This window comes from Pelmatolapia mariae, linkage group LG2 (assembly GCF_036321145.2).
Source record: "Pelmatolapia mariae isolate MD_Pm_ZW linkage group LG2, Pm_UMD_F_2, whole genome shotgun sequence".
Classification (NCBI taxonomy): domain Eukaryota; kingdom Metazoa; phylum Chordata; class Actinopteri; order Cichliformes; family Cichlidae; genus Pelmatolapia; species Pelmatolapia mariae.
The window spans coordinates 24,493,976-24,521,975 of record NC_086228.1 but is presented as its reverse complement, the minus strand read 5'-3'; the positions used below and the strand labels follow the sequence as shown (position 1 = coordinate 24,521,975).

The 28,000-nt window shown below is 41.6% G+C and overlaps 2 protein-coding genes across 3 annotated transcripts in view; one reads left to right on the top strand and one right to left on the bottom strand.

Moving 5' to 3' along the window:
* The window catches only part of macrod1 (mono-ADP ribosylhydrolase 1), a 142,476-nt gene that overhangs the window by 77,603 nt on the left and 36,873 nt on the right, over positions 1-28,000 (bottom strand). The window lies entirely within an intron of this gene.
* Positions 2,356-28,000, top strand: part of flrt1b (fibronectin leucine rich transmembrane protein 1b) — a 33,020-nt gene continuing 7,375 nt past the window's right edge. Inside the window, exons 1-2 of the mRNA XM_063496281.1 lie at positions 2,356-3,044; positions 25,420-26,481. The gene's annotated coding sequence lies outside the window, so the exon portion shown is untranslated. The remainder of the gene's footprint in view (positions 3,045-25,419; positions 26,482-28,000) is intronic.

The following is a 28,000-nucleotide window of genomic DNA, read 5'->3' as shown; positions in this document are numbered from 1 at the left end:
GACACATCTAACACCTGCAGGACACCGGCCCTTGAGGCCTGGAGTTCGACACCTGTGATGTAAGTGATACTGACACTGTAAGCATGACAATTTAGACATATGAAGTATTTAATAATATTTGCTAAATTAGATGTAACTGAATTAGAATGATCAAATGTTTTATAAAGTGTTACAAGTGCATACATGCTAAAGCCTGCTGATAGATGGTTGCTAGATTATGATGACACTATAACATCTAATATAGATAAATACCTTCAGGGGTCTACACAAATTCAGCCACACAAGCCTAGAGACCAGTCGGTGATCCTCTGGCAACCTCTGGTTTCTACGATAAATGTGTGTGACCTAATAAGTTGTTGACTGATTGTGGGCGATTGATAGTTGTTCTCGGGTATAGCTGCTCTGGTTGCATATCAGATTGCAACTTGGCAACTGCTCATGGTTTCCATTGAAGACGCCGACAGGTCTGCAAACACTCGACTGAAACACTTTGCATTCAAAATAAAAGTTGTGCCTTATTACATCAATGTGTTTCAAAATGCCAAACATTTACTTTGAAGGCAAATATCGTCCATTTGCAGTTTGCATCGTACTCTTTACACTTTCACAACCACTTGGCAACTGTTTGCAGACAAGTTGGCATCTTCAATACAAACTATGCAGCAATCACAAGGTTTCTGATGCAGGACCATATAGGTCTTTATGACCAATTTCTTTTAGCGACAATCAGCAACCTCCTGCAACCATTTAACAACTGGTCTGGAATACAAAATTTTCCCAAGTGACCAGTGGTAACCATGAGGTCACTGACCGGTCTTTTGGCCTACATGAATAAGGGTTAGCGATCAATTCAACAGCAACAGCCAGTAACGTCCAGTAACCACTTGCAATCGGTCAGGGAATACTCATTGTTCCCTAGCAACTGATAGTTTCATGGCAGTCGCCAATAAGTTTCTAAGCCTACGTGTCCGTTTGCTCATTTCCTGATTGGTTTCTGTTAGCGCCTCCTGCACAAAGAGATTTTGATTGTAAACGGTTTTGTTCTCACAGGCAGAAAAACACAACTTACACTTTTCCAAATAATTAATTTAGTAGTACTTATGTTATGATTAGACTTTTACTAATGTGAGGGTAAAATTGGGGGTTTTTGGCGTTTGTGTGGCCATGATGGATGTTAAGGTTTGGTTAGCAATGGCTCACTGTGATGGACTGTGTATTGGTTAAGAACATCAATGTTCGGGTACACAGTCTCAGGAGATGACATTAAAAACATATAATAATAGTATTATGGAAATCAAGAAGTTTTTCAGGGTTGCACTGTGAGGCAAATATACAGTATGACACAGTGGTAGATTAGAGCAGACACACTCTAAAATAACATTTTCAAGCAGCCAAAATAACTGCTAGGGAAATCTGCTCCAGTCCCTCTGATTGTTTCCATGAGTCTGACTATGAGAGTCTTTCAAAATGAATCAGACTAAGTCCTACTACCGCATCTCTGGAACAGCGCCAGAGGGTGCTGGTGGTGTAGCTGCACCTGCACCTGGAGCCCCAAGGGGCCCACACAGGCCCTGTACAGATGCTCTGTGTGCAGATGAGCTGCAGAGTGTGTGGGTGGTTGCGTGATTGAAGAGGACAGAGGTGTGCCAATGTTTGCACCTCGGTCTGGCATGACCAACTTCTGTCAGGGAAAGCAACATTTAAAATTGCTGTGTTCGCATTCAATAAAAGCCTAGGCTGTGGTGACTCCTCAGTGAGCGAACAGCGCAAAGGTAATAAATGCAAATTAATTGTGAGGTGTGCCTCTTAGGCAAATAAAACTCACTGGTCACAGAGTCAGAATTAAAACACATCAGAATCAATTTAACCCCGAGCTGATTCACAGTCATTATGCCTCAAGGACCCCTGCCTTTGACTCGTCCTGACACACAGTGATGCCAGTGACTCTATGTTTATGATTAGGGTCAAATTAAAACTCAGACTTTACACTAAAATAGTATTTATTACTTCATTTTCTCAAGTGTGAGAAACCTTTCTCCTTCCTTTTCCTCGAGGGCTTAAATCCACTCATTTTCCATCTAAGGGGGCCCCCAAAGCCCCAACAGCTAAAGTCTCCGGTGCTTTGTGTAGCCTGTGTGTGAGCGAGTGTGTGGGTGTGTGCGTGGGTGTGTGTCTGTGCACCTGTCACTCTAATGCGTGGTGAGTTGTCGGTAATTGCTGGACCGTTGCGACCTCCTGAACCCCTGTAACGGAGCTCAGAGAGCCGCTGTACGCTGTAAAGAGTAACCCCCCCCCCCCCCCACACACACACACACACACACACCAACAGAAAACAACATCACGCGCAGTCTCGGCTCTAGATGATGAAGAAGAGGAGGCGAAGGAGGAGGAGGACACAACGTGCGCTGGAGGCGACACCTGTCAAACCGTTACTGAACACAGTTGGTTTATTTAAAAAGACGGAGGCGCCCTGAGGACTTGGGGGACAAAGCGAGGTGGAAATAGAGATTAGTCGCACCTATTGCCGCTGTTTTGCGCTGAGGGAGAGACACGGACCTCTTTTGAGGAGAAAGAGTGAGAGAGAGAGCAAGAGAGAAAGAGACTGTATTAACGTTATGACATGCCGTTTTGGAGTTGAAGTAGCGAAGTTGACGTTTGGTTGTTGGCTGACAGCGATTAGTGGGAGCGAAAGGACGCTGGAGAGGGAAAAACTGGACTTTATCCGAGGTTAGCCCCTCTCTGGCACACACACACACACTCTCTCTCTTCCACACACACGCACACACACACACTCCAAATACATTAACCACAGCGGAGCTCAGAGTGAAACAACAGGGTGGGAGATAACTCGTGCACATCGCGGAGCTTCGGTGCGGACAGACCGAGCGTCCCCGTTCCTCTGCGGCGCGCTCGCCCCGGCTGTAGAGACCGCTGGCCGGGACTTACCGGACACCCAGAAATAATCTGTTAACTTGAGAGGGATGATAGGACAAGGATGCCCTGAGGGGAGCGAGCACCAGAGAGGCGGAAAAAGGGCAACAAAGGTATGATGTGGTTCGTGTTGGTGACTGCGTTTGTAGAGGAAACGCTTCGTTCAGTGCTGTCAGTCTGTCATCGTGGTTACATGTTGATGCCAACCAGCTTTAGACTCCCTCCGTGTTGCAAATACGTACGCCTGCCCTCGTTTATATAAATGTGTGTTTGCGTGTGTGTTCATCTGTGGAGCTACCTGCTGGACCAAGCTTTTTACGCAGACAAGTAGAAAAAAAGTCCGAGATTTGAGAAGCAGGGCTTCGGAGAGTTAGCAGGCAGAGGGAGATTAAAGCCAGAGATTATACTTTGTAAAGAGAAAGAATTCCCGCTTGTATGTTTTCTCTCATCCCTCCTATCGCTCTTTCCTGTTCCCTCCCTGCATTCCCCATGTGAGCTGTTGTGTGTGGGTCTGCGTTTATGTGTGTGTATGTGTGTGTGTTTCAGAAAGGCCAAGTCTCCCAACAGGCATGCCCTTCTTACATGACAATGTCTACACCTCCTTCACCCCCCCCCCCCCCCCCCCCCCCCCACACACACACACACACACACTCGCCCTCTCTCTGTCTCTCAAGGCTCTCTGTGCTTTGATGCTCCATGATGCGCAGGACACCAAGCAGACTAAAACACACAATCAAAATGTTGCGTCATGTAACTCGTCTCATTAAAACTAACTAACATCTCTAACTGGGTGCAAACATAAACGTACATCTGCGCATGCACACACATGTGCATGTACAGTACGGGATTAGCAGTCATATCGAGACAGCCAGATTAGAATGAGATTCTCGGGGCCAGAGCAGTTGAACATGGGATTAAAGAAGAAAGGGAGAGATGGATAGATGGATGGATGAAGTGATGGAAGGGGAACAAGGAGAGAGAGTGAGAGGCAAAGAGGCCAGTGACAGGCAAAGGGGGAGAAAGAGAGAGAGAGAGAGAGAGAGAAGCACAGAACATGAGATTAAAGTGTAATGTCCTAGAGAGGCAGAGAGAAAGAGAATCCAGGGCAAGTCATGCAGTTAGAAGGAACTGCATTGGCAGAATGTGGCGAGAATAAAGACGAGGTGAAGGCAGCAGACACTCTTTCTCTATCGCCTCCCTTTTGATCTCCTCTTATTCACCCATCTGAAAGCAGTAGGGGAGCGCTGCTTATATAACCCCCCATTTGAAAAGCACAATAAACCAAGGGGTTGGAGAGAAAAAAAACACTTTAGACTGGGAAATTACAGGAAAAAAAACATTCAAATCTAAAACCTGGGAACAGATGTGCATCCTCAGCCTGGCAGACATTAGTATCATCCCCATGCCTGAATGGCAGCATTCTTCATTTCCCTGAAATCTGCTACAGGCATCATTCATCCTATCAAGAGACCCTGCTTTCACCTCCAAAACTGCATTTAGCTGTTCCAAATCCTCAAACTCAGCCAAGCATTTGTTAAAATTTCAGCAGCACATGTGTTAAAAGATATGTTAATGCCAGTGCGCTCTGCACAGCATGTGTCTTTTGTTAACACTTCTGTAGCCCTAATTGAACTCAAAGAATTGCTCCAGACAGATTAATGTTAAAGCAGCTTTTAGTCTTGTATCAGCAATGTTGACTTAGCTGTGCCATCGGGTTGCTGATGCCACTATTGGGCAAATAAAACACATTATTAAAAAGTATGATCCTAGAGCCTGCTTTAAAACAACACATAGGGTATTAGATGTTATCCCACTGAATATTAACTGTTTAAAGTGGAGGCTTTTCTAGCAGACCTTTATTAAGTTGAGGCTCAGTGGGGAATTTGTATGAAGCTAATTAGATTTACCGGAAAACAAGTCTGCTTTTTTAGAATTAACATATTTTTCCAGGTCACACTGAGGGCACAGCAACAAGTTTGAAGAAATGAAAAAAAACTGGGTGAATAGAGTGTATTAAGAGAAGCACACCAAGCAACATGAGCATTTATTTGATTTCTGGCCAACTGGTGAGGTTAGGTCCAAAATTCACTCTTCTTCTGGTTCACGTTTAGTCAGTAGGGTGGGAAACATCTGAGCCTTTAGCTGGTAAACACTCAGCTTTCTACCAGTAACTTTGTCTGTCTTCTGCGTGGTGCTGAGAAGGCGGGATTATCAGAGCAAAACATGACCGCAACAATCACATGAAAGGCTCTGAGCGGTTTCACATGGATGGGAAGAACTGCAGAGCTACAACCTTCTGTTGGCTTTCCCACTCCATTAATATTAAATGCAGTCTTTTCTTTTCTTTTAATTGTTGATGTAATATATTTTCCTTCAAACTTTACTTCGTCCTTGTTAGACTGTGCAATATGCAGTCAGTGTATTCTGTACTGTTAAATGTAAAACCCCAGCAGTATGACCTTGGGGGTTGTAACTACCCACAGTTTTGATCAGGAGTGACGTTATTTCCCTGGTGGCGCTTTGTTCAGTTTACCACTGAGTGATTGCACACTCACGTTCAAGGCACTGGGTCGGTTCCCTGTGGCAAAACTCTGCTTCATGTATCTCAGTAATATGTCTGCTGTCCTGGGGCTATTTTACCGTCACATCTAACATGCCTACTTTGATGATCTCTGATTCTGTATTTGTTTTTTAAAATCTGACCTTTATCGTCTTTATTACAGCACTGTAGCTTACATCTACTGAGATTTACATCGCTATTAACCGCTGTCCGTCGATTTGTTTCCAAGCCTAAAATCATGACGTTCAGCATTAATGTTTCACGGCAAAATGTAAATAATTGAGTGACTCTGGCATGCTGTTAACATTTCCTTTTATTAATGATTCAATACTGGAATTGGTACCCGTCCAAATCAATACCCAATTGGAGTAAATGGATGATGTCCATGCTGACCGGCGCTGGCTTGTGGCCTTTTCATGACAGTTCATTTATATATTTATTTATTTATGTTAAACCTTTTGCTGTCTCAGGATGGTAAATGGTTAAGTTAAACTAATGAACCAGATGAACTGAACCAGATCAAATTGGGCTTTATTGATCAGCAAGAGCGGAAATTGTCTTGTCATTGAATACAAATGGGGGGAAAAAAACAGTACAGAGCTCAGTATTTTTGCTGATATACCAATACTGACAGCTACAAGATTAAAAGCAAATGTCTAATATTGTGCAAGTCCCCTTCGCTCCCTCTCTAAACCAGCTCTGACCCATCAGGCCACAGTCATGGGACCTCTGGCGGTGTCCTGTGATGCCTGGGCCCACGTGTTCTGATGCATACTGCAGATCCTACTATCTGAGCATGCCTTGGGATGTTTGTAGTATTCTTTGACCTGCTAGCGTGCAGTCTTTATGGTATGGTGGACCACATGGTGTTGTGCTTGGTGCTTGGTGGGTGGCATCATCCACAAACACCAGCAAACTATTGCGTTGCAGTGAGATTATCGATGTTATTCACATCACCTGTCAGCAGTTTAAAAGCTTATGTAATGGTACAGTCTGTGGGACTAAAACATGCACTTTCTTTTTCTAATAAACAGAACAACCCAACAGAAGAGTGTTGTCTGCTATATATGGCCTTCCACATATACCTGCACATAGTGTTTTGTAGTCACACCACACTATTAAAGCCCATGTGTGGGAAATACTGCACTTGTAGCCAGATTTAGAGTTTAACCCGCCCCCGAAACAATGATTTCATAACCGTGCCCTGAACAGCTTTACAGAGACTCAGACTGAGACAGCACCCAGGATAATTTACTGAGGATTACGGCACATTTTATCTTCTCTTAACACGAGGAGGAGAACACAAAGCTCATTTAGATGTAAACAGTCAAACTGATGATGACAAAAATCTATAACTCTGATCTGAGCTCCTTCTTTATAAGTCAGAATAACTAATCGTACTGTACAGATCCCTCATGTTGTTCATGCCAGAAGCACATATGTGTAAATATTTGTCCCAGGCTAAAAAAAAACAAAAAAAATAGCATTGATTAGAAAAAGCTGCTAATTGAAAAACCACATGCTGAGTGGTGTAAATCTGTTTTAGATATAAACCTATTAATCAGGTATTAACTTGTTATCTGCATCACCTTAATCAAATCCAATTCCTTGTTTTTAAGAGATTTGATTATAAAAGATAATATCCACATAAAAGAAAATCTAGAGAGCGAGTTCCCTTTTGGAAATGTTGTCGTCTTTCAGCTATACAATGCTCATGCAGTGCTTCGAATCTTGTGTAGGGGTTGAACGTTGATGCTTCGAAACATCAAAGAGTCCCAAACTGACTCAGATTCTTGAAGTTCATTACATAAAGATGAGATATGCTGTTTAGAGTTCAACTGGGTTAAAAGAGCTTTATTTGAACATAAATACGTGCGCTTCGTGACTCATGGTAGCATGACTAAAATCACTGTAATGAACAACTGAACGCAACACGAATGACAGCAGCAGAAACTCTGTCATGTATAATGTGCTAACTTACCTCGAACAGAAGCATCAAGGCTCCAGTTAATTTTAATCAAGCAACATCTCTAATAAAGTTTATTCAAAACAGATAGATCAGTGTTGACAAAAAGTAAGGCGGTGTTGATTTATATTAGAATTTTGTCTTGATGGTAAATTTAACTCTGCTGTTTGTTGGTTTGTGTTTATCTGCCAGCAGGATTATGCAAAAACTGCCAGGCAGATTTTCATGAAAGTGCAGAGGTGTAGCAAAAGCCCATTACAGATAACGTTCTGTAAATTTGCCAGATAAATCAATAACATTTGAGTGCCCCTCTAGTTTAATTTGTTTAATGATGAGATGCCATATTATTTAGATTTTCATCATGTTTGTGTTAGTCTTTGGTTGGCTTCAGTCTTTCAGTCAGCGTTTTGATCGAGGCGCTCTTTGAGTTTCTTTGTTTGTGATGCTTTCCTGAAAATTGTGCCGAACTGTGACCTCAAAACTTCAGAAAGTACAGACTGTACCGAACTGTAGCACTGTTTACACCTGGTGATGATAAGCATGCTCACTATTTGCCTGAACTGAGATCAAATCTAAGCTATCACAACAAAACCAGGAGCTGGAGGTAGAACTACCCAGCTAGTACAAGGTAAACTTTCAACTAGCTGGTTATATGTTTTCCCTTAAAGGCCTAGATTAGTTATTTTACCATTCACAGCGTGGCTAAAATTCACATTTTAATTTCACATTTTTCCTCCCTCTTCTGCTTTCCCTTTTATCACTTAGTCAAAAAATAAAGGGTAAAGGGCACCTGTTTCAGTACAGCAGGCAGGATTTAGTGGCATGTGAATCAAATCTGATGACAGATTGTGGGCTGTTTAGACACCGCACCAATCACATGTGATCAAATTACACACACATATATATAGAGACGGTTAATGAAGTAAACACTGCTTTCTACATACACCAGGAAGGCCAGGAACTAGATATGTTGGTTTCAAGACACATGTTGTTCCAAGATATATCCATTTATTCTCTATGCAAGCTATTGTAGGAGGCTATGTGGCACTGAAACAATCCAGTAATGCAATGTTTTGGCTGAAACCGTCTTGGAAAGGCATAATAAATAAAAATCCCAGATAACCTGAAATAAATACTGTATGTCTCACAGAAACGCCAGATAAGAACAGCAGTGCATTGGATGCATTACACACGGGAAGGTTTTAACAATTTGGGATGCTTTCAGACAAACGTACACACACAAAAACACAGTGGCCTTGCATTATTCTCTGTTATATTACATTATGTGCATGTGTGTGTCTGAATATGTGCGTCAGTCTATTTGTTGGAGCAGAGGAAGAGTGTGGGAGATGCAGGCGGGTCAGAGAGCGTAGGAGTCACGCAGAGGGAAGTTCAGAGATGAGCTTTTGTTTGAGCAGCAGAGATGACTTCAGAGCGTCCGCACTGTTCTCATACCTAGCTTTACACCAGCCAAAGGCGCCCCCAGAAATACTGGCACCTGTGATTAAACGGCAGAATGAGCTGAGTAACAGCAGAAAACAAGAAATAAGCTACGTTCTGTTCCATTAAAATTCTCATTTATGCATAAAGAGACTGTGAACAGACGTGACAGGAATGCACCAATGAACCCTGGCTGTTTATTAAAAAGTAAAAATTTCACTGATGTTTTATTTAAGGAACATATGGAAGACGGTGAGAAGCTGTTCGACAAAGGGTGTCAATAAATGGAGCCATGCCTTCTTTTTTTAATGAGAGTTTTCAGACATGCAGTCTAAACTTTGGCTTTTGTTAACAATAACCTCAGACACGGAAGAGAAAATGACTCATTTTTAAAAATATGGGCAATTTGTTTTACGCACACCTACGTGTAATTTATATTACACTAGCTGACGTCTAACAGTCTGAAGTCACACAATACTGAAAATCAGCTATCATATATAATGAGGCAAGGCAAGTTTATATTGTATATTTAGCACCTTTCAAACACTACAGTCATTCAAGGTGCCTTATGAGACAAAATTAAAATGAAAAATAAAAGAAGAAGAGATGGAGTAACACCAAAATAATCATATTAACCTCCTAGGACCTGGCGTCCACATATGTGGACATCACATTTTGTGTTATTTAGACTAAAATACTCAATTTTGCTCTACATGGGCCTGATATCCACTTACGAGGACATTATACTGCTACTGTTCTATCAAAATTTTAAATGAATATCCTCATATGTGGCTCTTATTTTTCTTAAAAACAAAAATAAGGTAAAAAAAACCAAAAAAACAAATCTGGTAATTCTTTGTTTTTACATTCATCCGGCCCCAATCATCCCAAATATCAAAGAGAAATTAAAAATGCATGCCGTGGAAGAGTTCGGGTCTTAGGAGGTTAATAATGATGATGGTACAGCAATCTGGTTAGTTAAAAGCAGTGTTCATTTTGATTTAGTTTTAGTCATAATTTAAATTATTAGATCATTTTAGGTTATTATAGACTAAATGTAAAATTTTCAAATCTAAAGATTCAGCAGACTAAAAGTTAAAAGTGTGAAAGTTTATCTTGTTTTCACTACAATGCAAAATGCGTCCATATGTCTGCTCTTCTCTTCCACCTAGCGCTGACATTTTGTCGCGTCATTATGAGAAACAGGGAGTGTGGGAGCTAGCCCTACCATCAGATCAAATGTGCCCTTCTGACCTTACTGGACAATTAGATTACTTCTGATTGGATCACGTGCAAACTCGTCCCGCCTTTCTACACAACCTATTCAGTTCTCATTGGATCTCGTCTCTCCAGAATATTTTCATATTGTTTTTATTTATTGAAGAAAGCGTCCAATACATTTCATCACAGTTTCTGTCCTTGTGAATTAGATGACTAAAATATAAACTAATTATTCTTCAACGAAATTAACACTGGAGTAAAGTAGTCCTGGATAAAGCTGTTTTATCTTCTTTTTAAAAATAGCTAGTGTTGGAGATGATATGACCTCAGTGGGTAGTTGGTTCCAGCGTTGAGCAGCATAGAGGCAAAACGCCTTATCACCCTGTTTAGGTTCAGATCTGTGAACCTTCTAGGTGACCGGGATCTTGCAGATCTTAGAGACCAACTTTGTGTCCATTAAGCATCTCAGATATAGATTTAGATTTATAAACGATCGGCGATACTTTGAATTCAGTTCTGTATTTTACTGAAAGCCGGTGCAGGAAACTGAGATTTGGGAGTGATACGCTTCCAGAAGCCCCATTCTGAACTAACCGACCAAATTCTAACAATTCAGCCACTCAAACCAGCAAATATCCAGCCATTTAACCTGAAATATGACTGAAGCAATTAATTGATTATCACAGTAATTATGCCAATAATTTTCTGTGGGTTGCCTAATCAACAAATTAGCCAAAAAGGTTTCACCTCTGCTGTTCTTACTGCGTTAAACACCTCCAGAATTACCATTAGCAGTAGCACCTCATGCTGAAGAAAACCACAGATGAACTGTTGTCATTAAGCATGTTTACTGGAGGTTAATGGGAGGTAATTAGAAAGTATCACACTGCATCACTGTGAGCTGAAGTTTCTGACAAATTGTGGTTGTTACCGTGTCAAAAATCATTGTAGAAAGAAAATGTTTGTAAAGAAAATAAGCCCAGTGGTGAAGGAAACGCAAAGACCAAAGATGTGATCGTCTGGATGAGGAGTTCAGTCGAGGCAAAGAGGGATTTTCTTTTTGATCCTTCTTGGATCAAAGGCTCTGAAAGCTAATGGAGAGGGACAGGTATGAAAGTATTAATGAATAAATCAGGAACCTACGGCCAGGGTTTAGTGATTACTTTGGGTATCAAGAGCCATTCATCATCCCATTTCTGAACATGGGATTTTCATGATGGGTGACATCCTCCATTTTTTCCCCTCTATGAGTCTTTCTTTGTGTGTGTTGCAAATTACTCAAAACACGTAACAATATGTGACATCAATGAGAATCTAAAATGATTTTTTTAAAAAAAGGAATACCTCACACGAACCCAAAAAGTGTAAAGGTACGAGCGTTACAAAAGCTCAAGGTTGTCTACGTTTTCCACTTTCGTATTAGTTGCACCACAGTTTGCATCTGTTGCAGCAGTCTGAGTGCTCTGCCTGCAGCAGAAATTAGTGTTGCAATGACATGTGGTGCATGTAATTTACTTGGAACTTAAAAAAAAATAAAAACTAATTTTCGATTTTGAGATTTGCACCAGCTGTGTTTTTTTGCTGGCAGGTTTGTCCCGAGGTTTCCCGTTGCTTAATGGCAAACAGTAAGTGTTCTAAAATAAAAGTGAGGAAACATCTGATTTCTATCCTTTACATGCTTGCTTGCATAAATTGCCCTTATTTAGTGATGTTTTTGCCTCCATTTTATTGGTGAATGACTTTATGACCAGTTTTCCAGAAAGAGCAGAGATTGGTTGTGTTATAACACAAGGTGCACAAGGCCTTATATACCTAATCACCTATGGCAGAAAAGAGTTATAGACAAACTGTGCTACACTCTTTGAAATCATCAGTGGATGTGCATAAACATGCACATCAGTCATGATACCTAGTAATGTTCAGAAAGTGCTCCTCTTTCTGCAAAGCAAGACAAGATGGTGCATGAGTGTAAGGACAAGTGGCAGGAATACGTGCTCGACCTGATGAATAGAATGCCAATAGATCTCTTAGGTATGCATGGGTTGCACTAGACTTTGAGCTTGAATAAGAATTGATAATTACCCTATAGCTTCTCTGGAGTGTACTCATTGTCTGTTTACAATTAGGAACAAAGATAAACACAGCGAAAACAGAACGACAGACAGCTGGCAGACTCTAAGTGCTTTCAGCTCAGCCTCTTTACTCAGCAACAGCGCCTTTTCACATGCAAGTTGGGGGGATTTTTTGGTCCTCTTTTTAAGAAGTTTAGCTCCCTTTTTTCCCCTTCCCTAGAATAATAATGAAATGGAGAGTGACAGGAAGTTATAGAAAGCGATATAAAACACTGGTGGACGAAATGTAGGAAAGGTTGTCAGCTGGATTTGAGCTTTAGCCCGCCACCAGGAGGCCACATGTACATCACATATTAGTGGATTAAAAATGACTTGCTTTGTCCGTCACACACACACACACACACACACACAGGACTCCGGGGATTCTCCTCCAAAGGCATAAGTGCCAAGTTCAATCTAGCGAGAGTAATAGTGACCTATCTAAGAGTGCCTTCTGGTGGAGTGTGTGAGAGGGTGTGCGGCCCTTAAATTACCCATCTGTAGGTGTTTCCTGTGCATGCCTCATTCTGAGCGAGACACAGACAGGAAGAGATGGAGAGAGAGCCGGAAAACCCCTCAATCATATTTAATGGCACTATTTATCCACGTACTGTCACAAGACGATGTGTGTGTATGCAGGGCTGCATTTTGTGTTTTGCTGAGAGTCGGGGTATATCATAGCATCTCCTGGCACATTATACTGCAGGCAGATGGGTGTGCAGTTTCTCTGAGCGTATAAATTTGATGCATTCCTCCTGTGCTGATAGAGAACAGTGTTAGGCCAGCGTAACAGGCCGGTATTAAAGCTGTTTATGTTTCATTCAGGCACCAGCCAGGTCGCATCGTCCACTGCCGACGTGACGGAGGCCTCGGTCTAAATATGTTTTTAGGAATATTTTTGCTTTATTGCAGATGGCTGAGCAGAGAAATCACTCCAACATGGCGTGGGAGGATGTTACTCATAGCTTCAAGGGTGTCAGTCTGTAAAAACCTGCAATGAAACCTGCCTCACCCTTCCTTAAGGAACTGCCAACCCACCTAAAAGCCTTCATCTGTGAGGTTTTCACTGGTTTTCTGTGTATCGCCGTCTAATTACAGTTATGGAAGGCTTCTCTGTCCTGTGAATCATTTGAAATCTGAGTTTTCACTTTGCTGTTAAAAATGATCAAATTTTAATTGAAAGGCTAGGACTTTGGGGATAGGAGCAACTTCAATCAGGGAATAAGAAAACTCATCATTAAGGCTGCGTATCTGTCTAACCCTAATTGGAGGTAGAGCGGGTGGGTGAATTAGCTGGGCTCAAGCTCACAGCGATGTGAATATATTGCAAGGACCCAAGGCCGCAGCCCTCAGAGAGCCCCTAGAGAGATAATACAGTTTATTTACCGCTTATGCATAAAAATCTGTGTGCTGTCTTTGTAGCCCCACAGTGTGAGGTCTGACTGCTTTAATTATTAGCTGCTGTGTTTAAAATGAAGCCGCCAGCGTTTTCATTATTCGCACCATATTTATGCAAAACACCTTCACTCTGGGTGTCGTGTGAGAGTTTGTGTGCGTGTGTTTTTGTGCGTGTGTGTGTTAACCCATCTTCTTCACGTCTCTCATCTCCACTGCTGTCGTCCCTTTGCAGCTCCCCTCCTAGACTCTCTAGTCCATCGCGACCCAACTTCTTTCGCCTCCTCCTCCTCTTCTTCTTCTTCTTTTCCCCTCTTCAGCAGCGCTCTCTCTCAAAGTCTTGTTTACTGCCTCCTCTGCTGTTCATTCTCTCTTTGGATACCGGCTTCCTCCAGGGCAAAAACTCTATAGTTCACTTTGTCTCCCTGTCCGCCTCCATCTACGCTCCCCCTCTTCCATCTTTCCTCTTTATCCTCTTCCTTTCATTCCTTTTTTTCATCTTTTCTCTCCCTCTCGACAGAAGGTTTTGGGACCCATCTATTGAAATTTCCCATTTGCACTGCTTGCCTCTCAGTAGCTTATCACCGCTGGAGTTTTGTCCTTTTTGCTCAGAAGAAGCAGAGGAGGAGTCGTACAGGGAAGGAAAGAAAGCACAGCAAGAAACACTTTAACCACACACAGACACAGACGGCAAAGGATTGGATTTAGAAAGTTTGTCTTCGATTTTCACGCTTTACTAACATCCCACCTAATAAACCATCAATAACCTGGCCTGAAATGAATAGACCTGCACATGAAAGGTAGGGCTGACCCATATTAAAGACATCAATGCTGATAGAATCGAGATTTATTTCACTAATCATAATGCAACCAAAGATCCTATAATGAAATTCGGATGTAGTTCCTTTATTGTACTAACAAAATCACCCCAACAAAATTATTAGCTTTATTTTCATAAGTATGACAGCTCCCACGTCTACTGCAACGACAGCAGATACTTCTTTAGAGACACCAGGGTAGCTGTGGCCCTTTAGTACCCCCTGGACTCAGTGCAGACAACTCACCTCGCCAATATCACTGACACTTGGCAGATGGATGCTGCTGGCTTTATTAAAAAAAATTACACAACATTTCCTCTATGTAAGAATTGCAGACATGTAGCTATAATTGATAGCTGATTCATAAACAAAAGTGAAGTAAAATAATGAACTAAAAATGTAATTAAGTTAAGTTGTGAGTAAACAATACTCGGCTACTCAGGTGATACGTTGCCAGATTAGTTTAGATTTATAGTCCTTAAATCGATACGAGATGAATTATGTGTACAGTCTATTGTTAAGATTTAAAAAAAAAACTTAAACCTCTTAAATTTTGTTGTCAATAACATCATTGTCGGTCTTTGAAATTTTAAATCTATCAGGGAAAAAAAAAAGAAAAATCTGTTGGGCAAGTTGCTGGTCTGTTAGGGCCGTTAATGATATTTCCATTAATCCTGTTCATTGGTGAGGTGAAATGAAGCCTCATTGATGAGTATTTTCTATATCCACTCAGTAGTTTCACATTAAAGTGCTAATAAAAGTGCATGAAAACACCTGCTGAGTTTTTTTTAATTGTGAAGAAAATTCAGTCTATTCCACCTGCTCCCAAACCCAGTGACAGCACAACTGAATTAGCAACCTGAAATAAATATCATTTATCCAGTTTGCCACAAACTATATATTTTTTTTTTTACCTTTGCTGAAGGCAGACAGCAGCTCTCTCTTTCTAGCAGGGTTACCTGCAGCATGCACAGGTCAGCAGCATTTACTCCCTTAAAGCTTTAGTTATTGGATCATTTTTGAGATTTAAAGGATCAATACAATGAAAAAAACTACTGATACATTAAATGCTATATTATTATAGATTAAGCTAGCATATATTTATATAAATGTTAAGTAATTATGGTGGCTTTTGTTTCTGAGCCAGTAAGATCCTCATCTTCCAGTGACGCTGGAGAAAAAAAATATGTTAGTGTATGTTGCACCTTACATATGGTGTTTTAAGATAACTTAAATACTTTTAAAAAGTGGCTAAATTTCAACTTTAATTAGTGTCAACAAATGTGATGGGGCATACAAAACGTATACACCACCAAGGCATACACCAAGACAGTCAAGCAGTTATGCAAAGATCCAACGTTTATTATCTTGCCTTGTAAATTTCTCTCCAAACTATATTCTGAAGGATAAACTGGAAATAACGCACCATGTTGGCCCCATATCCTCTCGGGCGTGAGGGGATAGCCCCCGCTCAGCACAGCCACACACGACGGAGGTTGGACCAGTCCAGACAGCCAGCATAATTTGTCCCCTTAATGATGCTGGTGGCTTTTCCATCTTTGGCCTGTGGCGATAACACTGTGACGATCGTGATTGATCGGTGGAGTTTTTATCATTTATGAACCTCCTACAAATGGCAAGTTATCCATTTGCATCACTACTAAACCACGATAACTCAAAGATCACACTCAGTTTATCGTCTGTAAATAAAAAACAAAGATAGATAAACTTAAATCTGGGGTTTTTTTTTTTTTTTTCAAAGTTAATCTAGAGGTGTTGAAACTTTAGCAGAAAATAGCTTCATTTACATAACAATAACTTTACCCATCTGTTGTAATAAAGTAATAATGCAAAAAGTTTAGTTTTACTTAACAAAGAGAGAAAATCTAAGATAAAGAAAGAAAGGGAGAGACCAAAAAAATGTAGAAACATGTAAATAGCAAACAGTAGGAGAAGGTGTTAAAGGGGATGGATGTCAGAGAAAAAAAACTGTTTGAAAACCTTTTAAATAATCTACAGATGCTCCTTAACACCTTCCAGCATCCTGAAGCAGTCAGCCAAGTGTATAAGCAAATTCAGAGCTAATTGACCTCAACACTATTCTGAGTGAGAGGAGAGAGATGGAGGGAAGCAGGCGGAGACAGAAACAGAGTTTGTACTGTGGTATGAACTGCCTTGAAGAGTAAGTGGGAGGTAGTGTTGTCACAGTGCATAATGGTGCTGCTTTCGTTATCACTGGCAACGAGGAGAAAAGAATAGAGAGCTGATGCGTTTGTGTGTCAGCGAGAAAGTCAGTCCACAGGCCAAAAGAGCAAGAAGAGAGACTGAGAGGGTGACGGTGTCGACGTTCGTTTCAGAAAGTGTGGAAAAGATCTGGAGAACTTTGTGTGTTTGTGTGTCTGTGTGTTTCAGAGGCATCCATTTTAGGGGAGCAGCTGGGTGGTGCGTAAACCACCCAAGCACTGATCTGCTTTAAGAAGCTGATCTTACCCAGTCACTGTGTTAAACACATTTGTCTTGACATTTATCAGAAGTGTGACATTTTTTTCCCCTTCTCCATGTGTGCAACAACAAACGTGTTGTAATTTTCAGAGCACTGCTTCACATTCCTGCAGTTATGCAGTGAGGGATTCAGTCCTTAGCTTGAAATGGCAAAAAAAAAAAGCAGCATAAAGAAAGACTGACATTTCACCGATTTCATTTTGCAACAACAGAAGAAGAAACAAAGAAAATATAAGTTTTGTTACATAAGAGAAATCAAATATGTAAGCAATAAAATTGAGATTTTCATTATTGTCACGCATAAACTCTTGTATCACAGTGCTAAACTACTGCACTTGGATCTCTGTACAAACATTTTGTTCCATTTCTGAGTGGATGAAACAAGTCAATTTCATGTTATTGCTGAACCTTCTGAATTTTAGTTACATTTTCTACCTCATATCTGGAAAATGTCCTAAAAAGCTCCAGTCTGTGAATCAGTCTCACTAAAGTAAAAGAGAGGATGGTAACTTCCTGCCTTTAGAGGAAAATCGGTTATTGTCGGGTGACTGCGTCGGATTTTCTTTGTTGTCGGAAACCGATTGCAAATCGGTGCGGCAGCCACTTTTGATCACAAGGTGTTTGCACAGGTCGCTAAACAATCACAGTCCAACTTAGACTCTCAGACAGACCATCACCATCTGTACAGGTTTATTATGGTTTTATCTAACTGAAGGTTGTAAATATTGCTTGTGCATTACTAATGTAAAAGCCCAACAAGGGACAAGTGCTGGAAATTAGCAGCAGACTTTAATTCGATGTGCAGCACACCAGTTTTATGTGCTCTGTTCTGGAATTACGTTAAACTGCATTTTCCCTTTCAAATAAATACATTGAACTGAACTGATCCAGCACATTGCAGTCAATCCGAGTTCAATGAAAACATCTACCACACATTTCTATAGGAGGCTCGACTCAATGGGTTGCCAGCTAGTATTCTGGTTATATTCCTGCATAAAAGGAAGGTTCCTGAGGGCCTAGTTAATTTTGCAGTTAAACTGTCGTCCTGCAGCAGCTAGGTCACTATTTGTGGAGCAATTTCTGAATTTCCGGTAGTTAATATGAAATTTAATATCTGACAATAACACATTTGCAACACTGACGGCAACAGATTTGCCATATTTGCTGTATTAATAACAGCTAATCACCATATTATCACAAACAGATTCCATGTAATTGCCAACTTGGCCCCATTCAATCTCAGACTGGAGACTGACTCAGAGATTTTAAGTTCATTGTACACGGTCACAATAATTTCTGTCATGTTGTGGTCTCTAACCACTATTTTCCCAAGTGTGACTGCAGCATTAGGCAATGCAAGTCCACATTTCATCTATTCAGACTAGGGATGCCCACCAAGCTTTGCATCAAGCCAGTAATGGACTTCCAATATTACCAGGGGAGGCTTTTTTCTTTTATTTCTTTTATTTCTTTTTTTAGATGAATTTGGGAGTAGGAGGAGGTAGATTGGAATCATTCCAATGTCAATAAATGATCCTCATTATTACAAATACAATAATATTGGCGGTAACGCTTTTTAAAATAAAGAGTGCTTTCCCTCAGTAGAAGCGCATACATTGCCATGTAATCCTCAGCAAATGCACTAATTATTTGCCAAGGAGTTTTAAAGATGTTCTTCTTCAGTACAAACAAATGGGCTTTGGGCCGAGAGCCACAGACAGTTTAAGGAGGTCAGGAAGCATTGAGGGGCAGACTAACACTGTATTGGTTTTCTTTTCTTTTTTAAGAAAAGTGTTGTCAAAAGGATAATATTTCAAAAATAACTCCAGCCTCAACTGCTTGCCCTTTGTGCTCACTGCAACTAATCGATGAGAAGTCCATGTAGAAATTAGCAGCAAAAATAGAGCCAACCCCAAGTGTGTGCATTACAACCGACTGTCAAAGTAACGCCAGATCAGAAAAAATATACTGTATTGAGCCTTTCCCTCCCTTTAGATGTTTGCTGATTATTCCTGCTTTGTCGCTTCCCTCATCTCTCTCCCTCTCCGCCCCTCCCTCTCATGCTAAATGGAAGCTGTGTGTTGCTGCGTTAGAAAGCTAGTCACATCCCTCTCGCTCTTCTTTTTAGCTCCTCTTAGAGTCTCTCCCTCTCTCTCCCCCTCTATCTTTTTCATTTCCCACCTCTACCTTTCTCTCTGTCTATCCTTGACACGCTCTCTGTCTTTTTCTTTCCCGCTCAGCTCCCTCCAGCCTTCGTTCTGTCCACGCCGACACCCTCGACTGATTCTGCCGGAGTCATGGCCTTCAGAGCCTGACAAGAATTCAGCGCCTGTGTTTGTGCAAGTGTGTGTGTTTGCGTGCGGGGGTGTATCTGTGTCTTCAAGCATCGATGAAATATGAGCTGTTAAATATGAATGCTGGGTTGTGTTCTGATGCCATACAGTCATGTCACTCATGCATGGAGTAGTTGTAAAAAATGTGCGTGTGCATAAACACTTACACACTGCATTCATTGTGTATGACAAGTAACTGCGGAGCTTCTGTGGTATTACTCTGCATCACATTTGCTATCCATTTGTCTGATACTTGCCACACAAACACACACACAGAGGCAGGGCCTGGATTCAGGCTTCACTGACTTTAAACCTTGCACAGGCTGACAGTAATTTCTGCCTCCAAATTACATTCCAATGGCTTCATAAATCTGCTGCCTCCTCCTCTGCCTCTTTCTCTTTCCCCCATCTTCCTGCCTCTGCTTCTCTATCTTCCCCTCTTCTCTGCCGTCCCTGCTCTCTTTCTCCCTTTTACTCCAGCCTCACTTCATTTTTTTTCCCCTGTATAAACCTATACCCTCCTCACCTACCTCTCCCTCTCCGCCTCTATTTCACCATCTCTCATTCTCCTCCCCCTCCTATCACTTGTTTTCTCGTTTCCCCACACTCCTTCTCACTGGCGCTGGCTCAGTAAATGAGAAACAGGGAGGCAGAGATGGGGAGGTTACGTGTGTGGGGTAGTTAAACAGTCACACACTCACACACATAAATCCATACAGATGCATACACACAGCTAACACAGACATACACGCTCACGCATGTGCTCACACGGGCACACCGAGAGAACTCAGTGTGTAAATACTCATGTGCGCAAGCACACAACCGCAGTCAAAACATCATAAACAGCACATTACCCTTTGATTGAAAGACGAGCAGTTGTGTTGCCATATATTTGCCGTGTCTCTAAATTGACTTGGGTGTGCGCACACACATTTAAATGCACACACATGTGAACACGGTTTTAATGAGAGTGTTCATTTTACTGATAGCGCCTCTAGGTGAAATAATTGCCAGTGTTGGGCCCTGATGGCTAGTCCAAGTGTTCTCAGGCCAGTTGTCTTTATTGGCCATGGTGGGCCGCAAACACACCCCTCATCTCCCGACTGCCGCTTTAACGGCTGCTCTGGTGCAGCCAGCGCACGCTTGCAATGAATACATGGCCTTAATATGCATAAGCACACAATGTAGACACCAAGTTACGCATTAATACTAAAACACACACATACACACGCGCCCAGGCGGAGGCCAGCAGAGAACAATAGGCCGTCTGACAATGGGGCTCAGAGGAATTCTCTTCTCCATATTAATATTCAGCAGAGTGGATATGGAGAGAGTGCGTGTCAGCAGGGACGCATGCTCATCAACCTCGCTAACACTGGGGTTAGACAGCCACATGATTACAAAGTACTCAGACTTTGGTCCCCAGCCCCGCAACTATTAATCCCTAACTCCTACTTCCTCACTTCCTCTGTCCTAGCTCACTCCGGCGCACAGAGCGAGCAAACTGCCAAGTATCACAGCTGTCACTTTTCTTTGCTTTCCATTTTCCCAATTATTCTGATCAGCCTGATGGAGCAAAGGGTGGATGGAAATGGAGATTTGATATCGTCAATTTCCTGCCACCCCCACTACAGTGTGTCAGATTTGTGATAGTGCAGCTAGAAGGTCATCTGGAGGAGGATTTGGAAAAGGTTTTTTTTGTTTGTTGGTTTGTTTGTTTGGGGGGGGGGGGGTAAATAGCAAAAACACTCATGCTACTTAGCCTCAATCTCACCATTTCCTCTTTGCGAACCTCATGTCAGTACAAATGAATATGCCAGCAAAAACAGCTGTAGTACCACTCGTTATAGCTTCCAACCACAAATGGTACAAGGTGACCAATAACAATGCACATACGAATGCTCTGGCTGTATTCATGCACATATGTTACCACCATCTGTACATCAGCAGTCACACGAATCATTTTACTGTTCATCTGTACACTTTACTTTAACATAAAAGTATCCACAACGTAAAAAGATTTGTTTTGTTGTAGTCTTCAGTCGCCCTGAGCTCAGATGTGGATGGAGTATCTGTACAGAATCATACTTATTGGTTTATGCAGTTTTATTATCTCTAGCCTCCTTTATAAGCCTCTGCACCAAACAAAGAAAAATAAAACACTAATATCTAGTTATTACAACACAAAGGAAAGAGGAGTGAGAGCGTCTGAACAGCACAGATGCCACAGTGAAAGTCACATACTGTTGCCTGCCTGTAGGCTACACAGTTGTTATAGACTGGCTCACAAGAGCTGAGTGACTTCTGTCCCCCTGAGGAACGAGATGTTCTCTCCGGTCTCTGTTATGCAAAAAGACAAAAAAAATCGAGTACAACAGAAAAGACATGCAGTGAAGGGTCAGTCAGAAATGTTTTTGACCTCAGCACACGATATGGATTACTGCTTTCTTTTTAACTGCTTCTTTGTTTCAGTCATAGTGTGACATGCTATGTAAAGAGGAGGATATAATATTAGAAGAAATAATATTACAATAGCAGACATCGGTTTGCTTTCTATATATAACCTTTCTACAGGCAAATTTTACACTTAAACGCTGATGAAATAAAGCCTATTTGTAAAATTTAGTAAACTGCAACATAAAACCTATATTAACACAGCGCCACCCACTTAACCTACCTACAAACTTCTGGTTTACAAGGGGTAGCTAGTTAGAAGAAAAATAGCTAAAAGGATATAAGCTGCACCACAGCCTAGCACAAGATAATTTGGGATTACTTGACCTCTCAATAGAGTCCCAGAATGAAAATATGGAACTGGAAATGAGCATATCAGATATGGTTTGAAGTGTTTTATCCAACAAATGGTCCTAAACTCAAAATCTGCTATCAGTTAAGATTAAGAAAAGATAATAATTATTCCCCTTTTGCAAACTATAACCACCACCTTGTTTTAAATTAACTTTTTGACTAATCAGCTAAGGCGTGTTTCATCCAGAGACTAGTTGTAGACCACCTGGCAACCAGCGGTTGTTAGGGAAAAACAAATGCTCCCAGAATAGTTGCACGTAGTTGCTGGCAGTCATTCTAAAATTTACTGCCAAATCCTAGTCCCCAGGGTCACCAGTCAGTGACCCCATGATAACCACCATCAACAACAGAAAAATGTGCATTCATCAACTGATTCGGGAGTGGTTGCAGACCAAGAAGAAAAGCGATATGCAAACCTGACACTAGACACCTTCGCCTTCAAAGAAAACGCTGTCCCTTTTGAAACATGATGGTTACTTCAGTAAGGTAGAACTTTTTATTTGACATTCGGTTACTTGTTTTCGTCAGACCTTTTCAACCTTCACTATCACTCGAAGAGTAGTTTTCATTTTCCCATTGTCATTGCCTGATATTAAAGGTCTGATCCCACCTCATATTATTCAATGACTTAACAGTGAAACAGCTGACCTCTCTTTTCTATCATAATTTTATATTCTATCATTCTTGTAAACCACTAATTAGTGCATTTCTAGAAAATGTTAACATCAGAGGAATGAAACCACATGAAAGAGGAAATAAACTAAAACACTTGAACTTCTTTATCATCGCGACTCCATGTCAAAGTGTCTCCATTCGTGTTTTGTGTAACGTCTTTCTACAAGGTTATTTTTAGATGGATAAATATGTAATATGAATATTTCCTCTAATGTTCTCAAGCAGTTATGACTAACAAAAGTCATTACCTTGGTGAAACCTTCTCTAACGTTCCTCAAAACTCTGACAAACAGCCGTTTTCATACTCTGCCAAATGACTAGCATGTACTTTGCCTCCAAGCTCCTTGCTCTGATAGATGCTCCTTATGTCTGCCGTCCTCCCATCACACTCCCACTAGTTAGGCTTGCTTCCATCAAAAAAAGTTTTAAGGACAGTCTTGACATCACACAGATAGAGCTTCACATATTGATGTCTAATGACCAATGGCAGTGAGCTGTGGAGATGCTGCCGATGCTCAATAGTCACTTCTTGTCCAGTGCAGGCAGACGTTTTGCCTGCGGTATGCAAAGATTAGTGCAGAGTCTAAGAGTAGTTGGGTCAGAAATTGCAACTAATTAAAGGGACTAGCTTTAAAATGACAGTTCACGTTATTAAAGGTGACATCTGCTGTTAATACGTGACTGATGACATCCAATTAGTGTTTATTTTTGTAGCTACTTTAAAGTCCAAAAATGCAAACTGTTAGACCTTAACAAATTACAAATGAACTGAATAACAATGAGTACCGCACCAAGTCCTTGCTTAGGCCATTATCTCATTTCTCCTTAATGCCAATAACAAAGTCGACACATTTGGCAAACACTGCCTCTTTATCATTCTGCCTCACGTCGCTTGATTTTCATTATGTGAGTTAGCCACAGTCTGCACATATGAATAAGTTTACTAGGCATCAACTGGATATCAATCTGAAGATGTCCTATAAAAAGGATCATTTATCTCACCAAACACCTCACTGAACTGCACATCCAGTTTCCATCTGTGGAACCAGTTACACCACATGGGAAACAAAAACTTGTACACCATCGCCCTGAGTGCACAGCTTTTAACACCCCTCGAGGATGTACAGGAGTACAGACATAAGCCTGTTGACCAAGTTCTTCTCAGCTGCAGCGCGTGTCCTTTGAAAATGAAAATGAGGACGCCTTTATTTGTCTCTATTTGTGTTTAAGCAAACTGGATGATAATTTCCCAGTTGGCTATGTAGTCTACTTACTTTGGGATGAAGTGAAGAGGCGAATGTGAGCAGCAGAGCAGTTAATGGCCTTGATGAATTTGTCTCTGTACACTCAGTATGCCTGATGAAAACCTTATATCTCTAAAACCAGTGTTCACTGGGGGGTTTGATTCTGCACATAAGATACAGGCACTTAGCGCGTGATGGTTAATAAAAGCTCCAAAGCTTTGTCTGAAGAGAAAAAAAACACAAAAAACACAGATATAAAATATGGAGTTACCTTAATGGGAGGTTTGTGTCCACTGGGAACACAGTGTTGTGCATATGCAGTGGTGACCTTCAGGAAGTATTTTCACGAGGTACTTAATTTTAAGAGGTATAACCATTCAGATGGGGATAATCATTTAGCCTGTACCTTTTAGGATTCTGTATTGTGCCAACATTAAGACTCAACAGCACATGGTGGCATCATTTACACAAAACAGGTGTAACAAATGAAGATATATTAGAAGATGTTTCATTTACGGCACATTAAGCATTAAGCCAAAATTTAAAATATTCTTTTTGTGGAAATATAATAAACTCTATGATCATTACCACAACAGATTTATGAGAACAATTTCCCTTTATTAACCAGAATCCATTTCTTTAAATTAGTTTAAGGTTGGTGATTTTAAACTGGCCATGTGTCTAAGTGTGAATGGTTTTCTGTCTCTCTGTGTCCTGTGATAGAGTGGTTTTTACCCCACCTCTCACCCAAAAACAGCTGTGACAAGCTCCAGCGGTTAAGAAAATGAACCTTTTAACATAGCTTGAAATAAGAGTAAAAACTACAAGCCGACTCAAACTTAAGAGGCTTTCGTTAAAATGTAGATACACGAATGACTTAAAGTGACTCTCTTGGCCCCAAAGCCAACGACATAATGTATTTTATGCAGCTTCTAAGACACGTTACTTCAGAAGACTTAGTCTTAGTTTTTGGCACATGTTGAAATATTTTAGCATAACTTCTGCAAGTGTCATCATCATCATTATCACGCGGCTCACTTATTTTGATTAAGCTGTATTTATGCAGCTACATTTGTTGTGCATGCATTTGCATGTTACATTTTGAAACAAAGGCTTGTAGACAGCACTGTCCATCCATCCATCTTTTGGAGCGATCTTCCATCAAAATCTGTGCCACGTCTCTCTGGCTCTCTCTTATAATGTCTCTGGTTCCATTAGCAGCATACAGTAATCCAAAATTTGTAAAGAGTGTCGTGAACTGAATCAGTGACCTTTAATCCTCCTTGTTGTGCACTCTCTTTTCGCGTCTGATGTGTTACAAATGGCCCATTGTATCAGACAGATTTTACCTCGTTGCTCAAATGCATCTCCAAATGAAGCCTCTAATACTACTCTTGCCTGCTGTCTCTTTTCAGGTCGGCGCTCACTAACACTCAGCCAGCTGTCCTGCTGAAGTCGACACCAGTGAAGTCTACCTTCAGGATACAAAGGCTCTCCATTTCCACCAACTCTTCACACTGAGCCAGCCCATCACAGCACTCCTTAAAGCGGACGGTATACAATACACGCTGTCATCTGGCTTTGCTGAAGATGATCTGTGTGAACTGAGAAGGAAGTGATCAAACATTTAACAGAGGAGAGAGTGCTTGAAACTGAGGGAGAAGGAGAAAGGAGCTTTTCCCTTGAATCCTGCTCATACAGTCGGTACTCTTACTGAGGCCAGCCTGTCCATCACTGCCTTAAAAAGTGCTCATTACTATCACTGAACCGTGAAGTGCATGTTGTAATAATTGTTATAGTACAGCTCTAATAACAGATCAAGGACACTTTGTTGGATTTTTCTGAGCTGTGAAAAGCGTACTTATTCTCATTTTGATCATCTATTAAAACCACTACCTGTCTATTTGAAGCAAGTGCCGCACGGTACAGTACTATTTTTGCATGACCCACTGCCTGCATGAGTAACCAGGGTCGCTTTTGACTTCGAAGAAGGACCCTTGAGCCCGCAACCATCTTCTGACTGTCTGCCCAACTGTAGCATTTGAGTGTGGGGGGGGGGCTGTTTCAGAATTAGGCCTCTGGACACTTGCTGAAGATGACTTGAGTTGGCAGGCCTAAAAGCCCCTTACCAAGAGAGAGAGAATTTGACAGCAGGACACACACACACACAAAGAAGACACAAATGTGGATGCCGAGGCGGCTTTGAGCCATGCTGGTGTTGCTACTTGTGGAGCCCTGGAGTACAGGCTATCATCATCCCTATCATCATTCACCCAAGCTGAGGAAGATTCAACGGCCCGAAGGAAAGAGGCTACACTTCTGAACGATTCGAAGGAGACTGTGAAATTGTGCTAACACGCAGAGATCCACAGCAACATCCTCAATAACCCATATAAACACTAATACTCCCCTCCACAAATCCTTGATAGAGGAAAAACAAGGCTGCGGCGGGCGTGAAAGGCACAGACACTGAACAGGTGAGCAAGCCCTTGGCAATCACATCCTGGGTCGATCAGACCTTTCACACACACACACGCACACACTTCATTCATCACAGTGAGGAACACTACACTTACATCTTGCTTTGAGCTACAGGATAGGAAAGAAGACACTAGAAAACACACACCAGCTCTGTGCTCCTTTACTTCAGAACATGATTAAAATGTTTGTGGGAAGTGGGGGGTCAAAAACAAAAAAACACAAGGGAGCGGAAAGGGAATGCCGAGGCAAGAATGCCGAGGCAGAGAGGGAGTAAGAAAGAGACGGGAGTGGTGGAGGGGGAAGAGATTTTTGGGGGGGGGGGAGGTGCAACTAAATGAAAAACAGAAACTAAGTTGATGTGGAGGAGAGGACAGGAGAGGAAGCAGAGAGCCGATTGATCCAATCTCAGTGTGCAGGAATCAACGGACGACTGAAGAGGAAACGATAAAAGAGGATTAGAGAGAGATAGAAACAGGGGAGGAGAGGAGGAGGATGACTGCACGGACACTTCTGTAAACAAACCTGAAAGCAGATATAATGAAAGATTATCAAGGAGAGGTGGGCGGATTGGAGAGGTACACGGCGTGATAAAGATGCAGCGAGAGAGAGAGCGCGCGAGAGGATGGATCAGGGAGGGGAGAGAGACGAGAGAAAAATCAGGATCATTAAAAGAACGTGTCGATGGGAAACCTTGGCATGTGGGCAAGAAACACACATGCCGGCTTGTGCCAAGAGGATGTTTATGAAAGGGAAGCAGGGATAGTGTGGCACTGAAACATATGCTAGTTGATATTCATAGAGCATCCCAATATGGTCTCAGCTCCTACCTTGACAGTCCCTCTTGTGTGTATGTGTCCCTCTTTCTTACTTTTTCTCTCTCACACATGCCGGGGAACGCAAAGAAATAGTCAGATTTGAGCTAAAAATACCATTAAGAAAAGAGAAAAATCAAGTCTGGGTCCACGTCGAATTAGGTGGCACACACTCTTTTTCACCCTGACATATCAAATGCTGCCGGTGTCGAGCTGAGACAGGAGCTAGTTGTTGTTGATACAGATCTTTCTCTCATACACAAACACACACACACACACACACACATCAGAGGCGCACACACAAGCATGTACAGGTACACAAATGCAGCTATTTTTACATCCATCTCACAGAATAGAAAAAATGACACCAAACCAATATTTGGAGCCATTATTCTTTTTCCAGCTGATAGTGACTTCAGTCTTCACTGCCAGGAACTCATTTCCCCCTCTCCCCTCCTCCTCCTGACTGTCCTACTGTCCATCTGTCTCCTCGCCTCCACCCCTCCCTCCTTGCCTCTCAACTATTGTTGCCATCTTTCGTTTGCTTTGCATGGATTTTGACTGCAGCCAAGGGGCAATTTTACATGTAGCACAGAGTTCACATACAAACACACACACGCAAACATGCATGCGCAGAAGGGGCGGAGAAAGGGGGAAAAAAACTTGCCTTTAGAGGATTTGTTTATCAAATGTGCTGTCAAAT